Here is an 8,514-nt window from a genome sequence, read left to right on the forward strand (position 1 = left end):
AAGCTAAACTCTTCAAATCTTAGTCAGCATTAATCATCAGTTCTTCTTTATGAACAGCAAGCTAAATGTGACCCATATCAATTGTGACTTATTCAATAAACCCGGGTTAAACCATGGGCTTACATAAGGTATGAACAAGTACCTGATATTGAATGTGGCTATTGTACCAATATAACAGAATCAGGAAAAGTCAAGGAAGTGTGTTAAAAGTAAAGGAAACGAAAATAAATCTGGTTTATTTCTTAATGGACTTTTGCTGATTAAGACTAAATGATGAGGATTTAAAATTTGCTTATAGAAAAGAGATGAAATATGACAAAAGAAGGGTTTTTTTTGTTGTAGCATCAGAAAGGGTAGTAAATTACTGTACTTGTCTGTACTATTTTTTTGTATATTTATTTTTTCCCTTTTTCTTTCCTGTTTCCTTTCCCTCCTGTACTTCTTCCTTTTCTTCCTTTTTATTTTTGTTTGTATTAGTTCTCCAGTAGGTGGACACATCATCCAGGCATGGGTATGACTCCATCAGGATCCAATAGGACTGGGTCTACAACAGGGGTGGGTTTCAGGCGGTTCGCGGCAGTCCCCGCGAACCGGTTGGTCGGCGAACCCGGAAGTAAGTAACTTCCAGGAACGCCGAAGGATCCACCCGCCCGCCCGCTTTTTGTACCCAGTTTTGACGAGTTCTGCGCTTCCACGCATGTGCAGAACGCATACAGCACTTGCGCGATCCTCCAGGAGCAGCTGGAGCATCGCACAGGCGCTAGTACGCATGCATGCACTGCGCTCGTGCACGAGGACGCTGCCGGCCCCGTTCCAACCAAACTGGTTGGAACGGGGCGAGAAACCCACCCCTGGTCTACAAGTATTAAAGCCACGCCGATGAAGCTCCTCCCCAGAAATAGACTCAGTCGATCCTTTGATTAGCTGTGTCTCCCTATCTCTCCTTGCTAATTTCCTTTAAATTCTTCTAAAAATCCTCAAACTTTTTCAAAACTCTAATTTGGCTTCCTCCCAAATCGCTATCTATCCATCTCCGCTCTCTAGGCTTTTCTGCCTTTCCGAAGCTTTTGCCTCCCTCTGGCTTGGCTGCCTCAGCAGCCTATAGCCATGTGGCCAGACTACGAGGTTCGCCTCTGGCTTCTTGGTGCCGCTCGTCACTGTCCGAGGAGCTCCAGCTTCTCCCTGCTGCTGCGCTGCCGGAAAAAGCTCAAGCCTCCCAAAAAGAGCATTGCTGCAGCTGGCTGCCTCAGGGACACTCACCACAGCCATGCACGTCCAGAGAGGCCCTTTCTAGCCACGGAGGCTACAAAGATCATCTTCCAGCCTCCACAGCCTTCTCCTTTGGTTCCTGAAGCATCTCTTCGCATCAGAGCGCTTGATCGACAGTAAAACTGCCGAGCGATAAGCTACCTGGTCGGCTTGCCACCTCAGCTCTCCCTCAGTCCCGGTCTACTTTCTGAGGCAGTTATTTTGAGTGCAAAAACAGTGGTGGCCATTTTGTTTGGGCGGGAAGCCTGCTACAATGCTTCGCAACATTTCTACTGACAAAAGGAGTAATCATGAGTAATGGCAAGTAATGGAACCCTTCCGAAGGGAGGGGATTTGCCCAGTTCAGTTGCCCCCTCTGCTCCAGTCCCCTCTGACCTTAAGAGCAAAAAGAGAGACAATTCAAAGCCTTCTTCTACCAGGTCTGCCAAGGCCCCTAGACCTGCTCTCCCTCAGGAGACCCAGGAAACTCCCTCTCCTGGTGTACCTACCAACACAGGGCCCTGATCCTGTGCCATAAAAGGCCACTTCCAAGACCAATCATTGCTCTACTCCTATCCTCCTGCCCAGGGTTTCTCCTCCAACTAATTTCAACCCTATGGAGGACCTCTCCACTGATACTGATGGGAATGTTTTCCCCTCAAGCTTCTCCTTTGAACCCTGAGAATGGGATTGGATTTCAGGGGGATTCAGATTCTGAAAGAGACAGCAGCATCACCACCGACATTGATATGGGTTCCCCTGTCCCCAGGGCTGTCACCATCAATCCTGATGACATGGCTGGCATCATAGCAGCTGCCATTGAGCGGGGCATCGCTGCAGGCCTTCAGCATCAACCTCCTGCTGCTGCCACTTCTCATTGCTCCTCTTCTAACACATCTAAGAAGGGTCGTTCCAATCAGGCCCAAGGGACGACTTCTGCAAGCGTCTCTCAGGCACCTGCTGTGGATACTGAGGAGCAGGTCTCCCGTGATTCTGACCTGTCAGAAGATGAGGACTTGACCATGCCCCTTCTGCCTTATTGGGTCTTTTTAAGCCTGTCTTATTTTGCTTCCTCTTATTCAAGGCCAAGAAAGTCTCTGGTATTCCAGCCTCTAAACCATCACCTCCTTGGAGGCAGACAAGTCAGATACCACTGATCCCCTCTTCTCTCATCCCCCCATCGAGAAGGACATTGTTCCTTCCCTGAAACTATTCCTGGAGGTGATTCAAAATCAATGGGCTTGTCCAGGGTCTGGGCCCCTTCCTTCTACACTGGACAAACAGCTGTATAATGTCAGTCCAGAACTCTCTAAGTTTTTGGAAGTTCCTTCCATTGATCTGCCCGTGGTTTCCTTGTCATCACCTAACACGGCCACCACCGCACCAGAGGACGCCCTGCGCCCTGAAGACAAACACTTTGAGCAGTCACTGGTGAAGGGTCATCAGTCCGCTGCATAGGTGGTCAAGGCTGCCTCTTCTGCTTCTTTTTTCAACAGGGCTGCCCTTCACTGGCTTAAACAGGATCCCCTCTGGAGACTCCCATGCTCACTAGGATATGAACAAGCTTAAGGCGGCAATGAAGTACGCGGCAGATGCGTCTTTGGATGCGGCACGTTTCTCTTCCAGGTCCATGGCTCCTAATATCAGCACGAGGCATCTTCTTTGGCTGAAGCAGTGGCAAGCAGAGGCCAGAGCGAAGTGGCGCTTGGCATCCACACCCTTCTTACCTGGCTTACTCTTTGGTCCTCCTCTAGAACCTCTTTTGGTTGAATCCAAGGACAAGCGTAAGGTGCTTCCTTCTGCAAACTGCAAGTCTGACCTTAACCTCCCTTCTTTCTTCCGCAGATAATCCTTTCATGGGACGGATGGGGGATTTGCCTACCCCCGTCCCCAGCGTCAGGCTCCCCCGAGACAAGACCAGCAGTTCCAGGACAGGTCCAACCGGAACTCCCAGTGCTTCTCCTATAGGAAGCCCTTCAAGGGCAGTTCAAATCGCCCTTTTAGGAAGCAGAAGTGAACTCTCTGACCACCTCCCTATTGAGAGCCGTCTGTCCACCTTCGCTGATCGCTGGGATGATATCACTAGCGACTCCTGGATCAGGCATACCGTCCATTTTGACCTGGCTCTGGAATTTCTTTCCAGTCCTCCACAGACTTTTGTACCTTGTCCCGTCTCCAGGGACATTTCCAAAAGACATCTGGTTGAACTAGCTATAGGGCATCTCCTCCAAATTCAGGCCATCTAAGAGGTTCCCCTTGAACAGCAAGGGAGGGGTTTTTACTCCCGTCTCTTTATAGTGCCTAGGTTTTTGGGGGGCTGGAGAGCATTTCTCGACCTCAAATTTCTAAATAAATGTATAGTCTACCGGAGGTTTAAAATGCATTCTCTGTTGTCTGTTCTGGAGAGCATTCGGCCCAATGACCTTCTCTCCTCCATTGATCTCACAGAGGCATACCTCCATATCCCTATTCTTCCAGACCACAGGAAATTTCTCCGTTTTTCTTACAATGGAAATCATTTCCAATACAGGGCTCTTCCATTCAGCTTATCCTTGGCCCCAAGGGTTTTTATTAAGATCCTTGCTGCCCTCTGCTGGTTAGAATTCTCTGTTATCTTAATGATATTCTGTTACTATCCAGGTCGTCACATAAGGCCCACCGGGATGTCCAGCTCACCCTTCAGATCCTAGAGGACTACGGCTTTCTTGACAACTTGAAGAAGAGTCATCTGTAGCCCACGACTTGTCTCATGCATCTGGGGGCAGTGATAGACAGCTCTGGAACAGGTATTCTTAACCCCAGAAAGGCAGGTGAGCATTCACAACATGGTCTCATTCATCCGTGAGCAAGAGGCCATTCCGCTCATCCAACTATCTCAGCTCTTGGGCAAGATGGTGTCCGTTTTCCACATTGTGCCATGAGCCAGATTCCACAGTTGCCAGCTCCAATGGCTTCTACTCCTGTATCAGAAGACGAACTGCAGTTGCTCTTCACACAGAATCCATCCAACATCGGAGGTAAGGCGATCCCTACGCTGGTGGCTTTCCCCTGCCATGACACAAGGGTCTCTTTTTTGTGAACCCCCATGCATCACACTAACTACGGATGCAAGTCTGCAAGGCTGGGGAGCCCAGGTGCTGTCACACACGGCCCAAGGTGGTCACGTTCCGACAAAAACAGTATCAATTGGCTGGAACTGAAAGCCGTGTTTCTTGCCCTCCTTCGTTTCCACTCTCTGGTGGCCAATGCGCACATGCTCGTCCTTATGTACAATACCACCACCAAAGCACACATAAACTGGCAGGAGGGGACAAAATCCCGACATCTAATGAATCTGTCTTTCCAACTGATCTCTTGGGCGGTAACCCACCTTTTATCGCTCAGGGCAGAGCACATATTGGGGATCCAAAACACTCAGGCAGACGACCTCAGCTGCATGCACATCGATCCATCAGAGTGGAGCTTACATCTGCACATTTTCCACCAACTGATGGTCAGGTTCGGGCTCCCGGTTCTTGACCTATTTGCTTCCCAGGACAACACTCAGTTACCAAGGTACTTCACTCACTATGCGACGCCAGGAGTGGAGGGCGCAGATACTCTGAGGAGCGAGTGGCCTCCAGGCCTTCTCTATGCCTTTCCCCCTACCCCCCTCATTCAGAGGGTAGTGCGAAAACTTCTGGTGGAAAGGGAAGAAGTAATCCTGATTGCTCCTTGGTGGCCCCGCAGACCCTTGTTTGCTGACCTCATGAACCTCATGAACCTCTCAGTAGCCCCTCCATGGCTACTGCCCAGTTTCCCTCGCTGCTTCTCCTATGGGCGCTCCAACATCCAGACCTTCTGTGGTTGCGCTCACTGCTTGGAGGTTGAGCGGGAAGCTCCAAGGACTGCTAACTTGTCTGCAGAGGTCATTCGAACAATTCAAGCCTCCAGACGTCCTTCTACTAATTGCATTTACGATGCCACTTGGACTCAATTCTCTGTCTGGTGTTACTCTAAGGCTATTGTTCCTCTCGAGGCTTCTGTTCCTCATATTCTTCAATTTCTGCAACGGGGGCTGGACCTGGGACTTTCACCGAACACTCTTCATCGCCAAGTTGTGGCCCTGTCCTCAGTCCTCTCTCTGACTTCTCCCCAATCACTCTCTAATGACCCTCTGATCCGTCGCTTCTTGCGTGGTGCCACCAACATCAAGCCACCGACAATACACAGATTCCCTACCTGGGATGTCTCCAAAGTCCTGGAATTCCTAATTCAGGACTAATTCAGTCTCCATTTGAGCCTTTGCATTCTGTGTCTTTGCATGTTTTAACATTAAAAGTGTTTTTTCTTGTAGCCATTACCTCAGCAAGGCAAGTTTCCGAGTTGGCAGCCTTGTCCATCAGACAAGATTTATGCATCTTTCATACAGATAAGGTAGTCCTTCGACTTGACCCGCCCTTTGTACCTAAGGTAAATTCTGTATTCCATAGAACCCAGGAATTGGTGCTTCCCGACTTCTGTCCTCAGCCATCTCATAGACTGGAATGTAAGTGGCATTATCTCGATGTATGTCGTGCTTTACGCATTTATATTAAATGAACTGCTTCTTTCAGGCGTTTTGAGACTCTTTTTGTCAAGTTCCAACCTGGAGATAAGAGAGGTTCCAAGGCCTCTTCTTTGGACATTGGTCGCTGGGTATGGGCAGCTATTTCTAGGGTGTATTCCGCTCTCTCTCTGCCTATGCCACCTGATATCATGGCTCACTCTACACGCAGCGCAGCCACTTCTGCGGCCTGGGCGGCTCAAGCTTCGTTGGAGGAAATTTGCCAAACGGCTACATGGACTTCAATTTCTCCATTCATCCGACACTACAAGCTCGATAGATACGCCTCAGCTGATGCTTCCTTCGGACGGCGTGTGCTGCAACGTGTCATTGCCACTTAAGTTTTCCTTCTTATTCTTTCTCTCCCAACGGGACTGTGGGCTTTGGTATGTCCCATGCCTGGATGATGTCTCCACCTACTGGAGAATAGGCATTGGTACATACCTGATATACCCGTTCTCAGGGTGATGGAGACATCATCCAGCCCACCTTGTTCCTTTAACTTACTGACCTTTCTTCTATATTTCTTGGGGAGAGATAATCTCTATCATTTCAGATTGCTTACACAGCGGTCTACAAGTCGCTCCTTCATCTATTTCTGGGGAGGAGCTTCATGGGCGTGGCTTTAATACTTGTAGACCCAGTCATATTGGATCCTGACGGAGTCATATCCATGCCTGGATGATGTCTCCACTGCCCTGAGAACGGATGTATCAGGTATGTACCAACACCTATTTTTAATCATGTTTCAGTAAACTTTAATACAAATATTTAATAAAAAATAAAATATCAGCATGTTGCCATTAAAAATACTGTATTTTGGAAAAAATAGAGAAATTGATAATGGCTGTTAATACTGAGTCACAATGTGGTTTTATTTTAGCTTAGATTGTTTATAAAAATTGTCATTATATTTAGTAAACCATGACTGATGCCTTAGCAGGTAAGTAAACCAACTGTTTAGTCAGAAAGACATAGTAAACAAATCAGGCCTAATATGTATAAATTCAAAGTTTCTGGTATATTTAAAGGCAGGTTTTTTTTCCTCTTTGAAAAATCAGTCTGTTTCTTTCAAAGATCCCACACAAACTATCATGTGTCTCATATCACTTTGCACTTTCTTCCTCAGATCTTCTCAGGTCCAATAATTAATTAGAGAGGATTTCTTTAGGAAATTAATTCATCAGTGTTTTTATGTTTATTAGTTTTATGGGCATTAATCTTTGTTTCACTTGTCTTAATGTCATTGTAAGCAGAGTAAGGGGATAATATTGTTGTAAAGCTGATAGATAAAAGTGGCTGAATTCAGTTCTACTGTTCTTCATATTTTTCACCTTACAGTATGGATTTACAATATTCCCTGTATATCTTTCGGACTATAAGACGCACCGGAGTATAAGATGCACCATGATTTTGAAGAGATAAATTTGTAAACCGGGCCATTTTTTTTTGCTCATTTTTGCCCTCTCCAGCTCCCAGGAGCACTTTGCAACCCTCTGCACGTCCGTTTTTGCAAAGGGGGCAGGGTTTCAGTAGGCCAAAAGTGCTGTATTCAGTCTATAAGATGCACCCAGATTTTCACCCTCTTTTTTTGGGGGGGGGGGGGAAGATGTATCTCATACTCCAAAAAATACGGTTTTCAAACTGTAATTTTGTTTACATTTCAGGCCTCTTTATTTTATGTGCTGTACAGATTAGTATGAATTTCGTCAAAAGAGGGCAGCACTAGATCATTTCTAAAGTTTCGTCCTGATTCCATCTTACTCAGCTAGAAGAGAAAAAACAAGAATTATTTAAAATAATAGAAAGGGCTTTTTCTTAGTATTTTCTGAAATGCTGAAGTGCAGTAGACATACAAAACAGCAGGGGGAAGTAAGGTTACTTGAATGAAGTTAAATCAGAGAAAGCGGTCTAATTACATAATGAAAGGAAGGTGAGATAAAAGGGATATACATGTACACCTATGCAGATACATACAAAATTCAGAAACTATTTCAAAATAGTATAATGTGTATATATAATAATATATACACACTGTGTCTTGGTCCAAGCACCTATTTCTTTTCAATAAAGAAGAATCTGCTGACAGATATAATGATCTGTTTTTAAGATTGTGGGTTCTGAGATCCCAAAGTTGCTTTTTCAAGAGGCAACTGGACTTTCAGGTTTTTTTTTCAAGATGTTGTCCTTCTCATCCAAGAATCTTCTTAAGCTCTGAAGAAGCTTTTTAAATCTGAAGCAAAACGTCTTCAAAGAAAAACCACCTTTTGGACTGCCCTGACCTGGATGACTGAGAGTCTCCATAGACATTTAGGTTCTGAGATGTTCTGTTTTGGTGCTATTTTTTATAAATTTGGTAGAGAAGATCCAGATTATAGTGATTTAATGCTAAATGATGTTGCTCAACTTTTGCTGCTTTGAGGTAGTGGTGCTTTCTTCATCAAACTGCTATTTTTCCCCTCTCCTTGCCTGCTTTTTCTTTCATCTGATTGTCCTCTAAGAATAAACTTAGGTTGGTTACTAAATCATTAATCTTCTTTTGTCAGATTTAACAACAGGTAGTCTTCATCTTATAACAATCCATTTAGTGACCATTTGAAGTTACAATGGCACTAAAAAAGTGACTTTTGACCATTTTTCACATGTGTGGGAAGCCACCCCCCCCCTAGAAGAATGAAATA

General features: G+C 45.8%; 1 pseudogene; it reads left to right on the plus strand.

Annotated features, from left to right (window-relative positions):
- Positions 1–1,889: 1,889 nt before the first annotated feature.
- LOC148045799 (uncharacterized) lies at positions 1,890–3,982 on the plus strand (annotated as a pseudogene).
- Positions 3,983–8,514: the final 4,532 nt, after the last annotated feature.

The sequence above is a fragment of the Thamnophis sirtalis genome, unplaced genomic scaffold, assembly GCF_051295495.1.
Source record: "Thamnophis sirtalis isolate CommonGarterSnake01/CBP01778 unplaced genomic scaffold, rThaSir2_p1.2 scaffold_4, whole genome shotgun sequence".
NCBI classification, from domain to species: domain Eukaryota; kingdom Metazoa; phylum Chordata; class Lepidosauria; order Squamata; family Natricidae; genus Thamnophis; species Thamnophis sirtalis.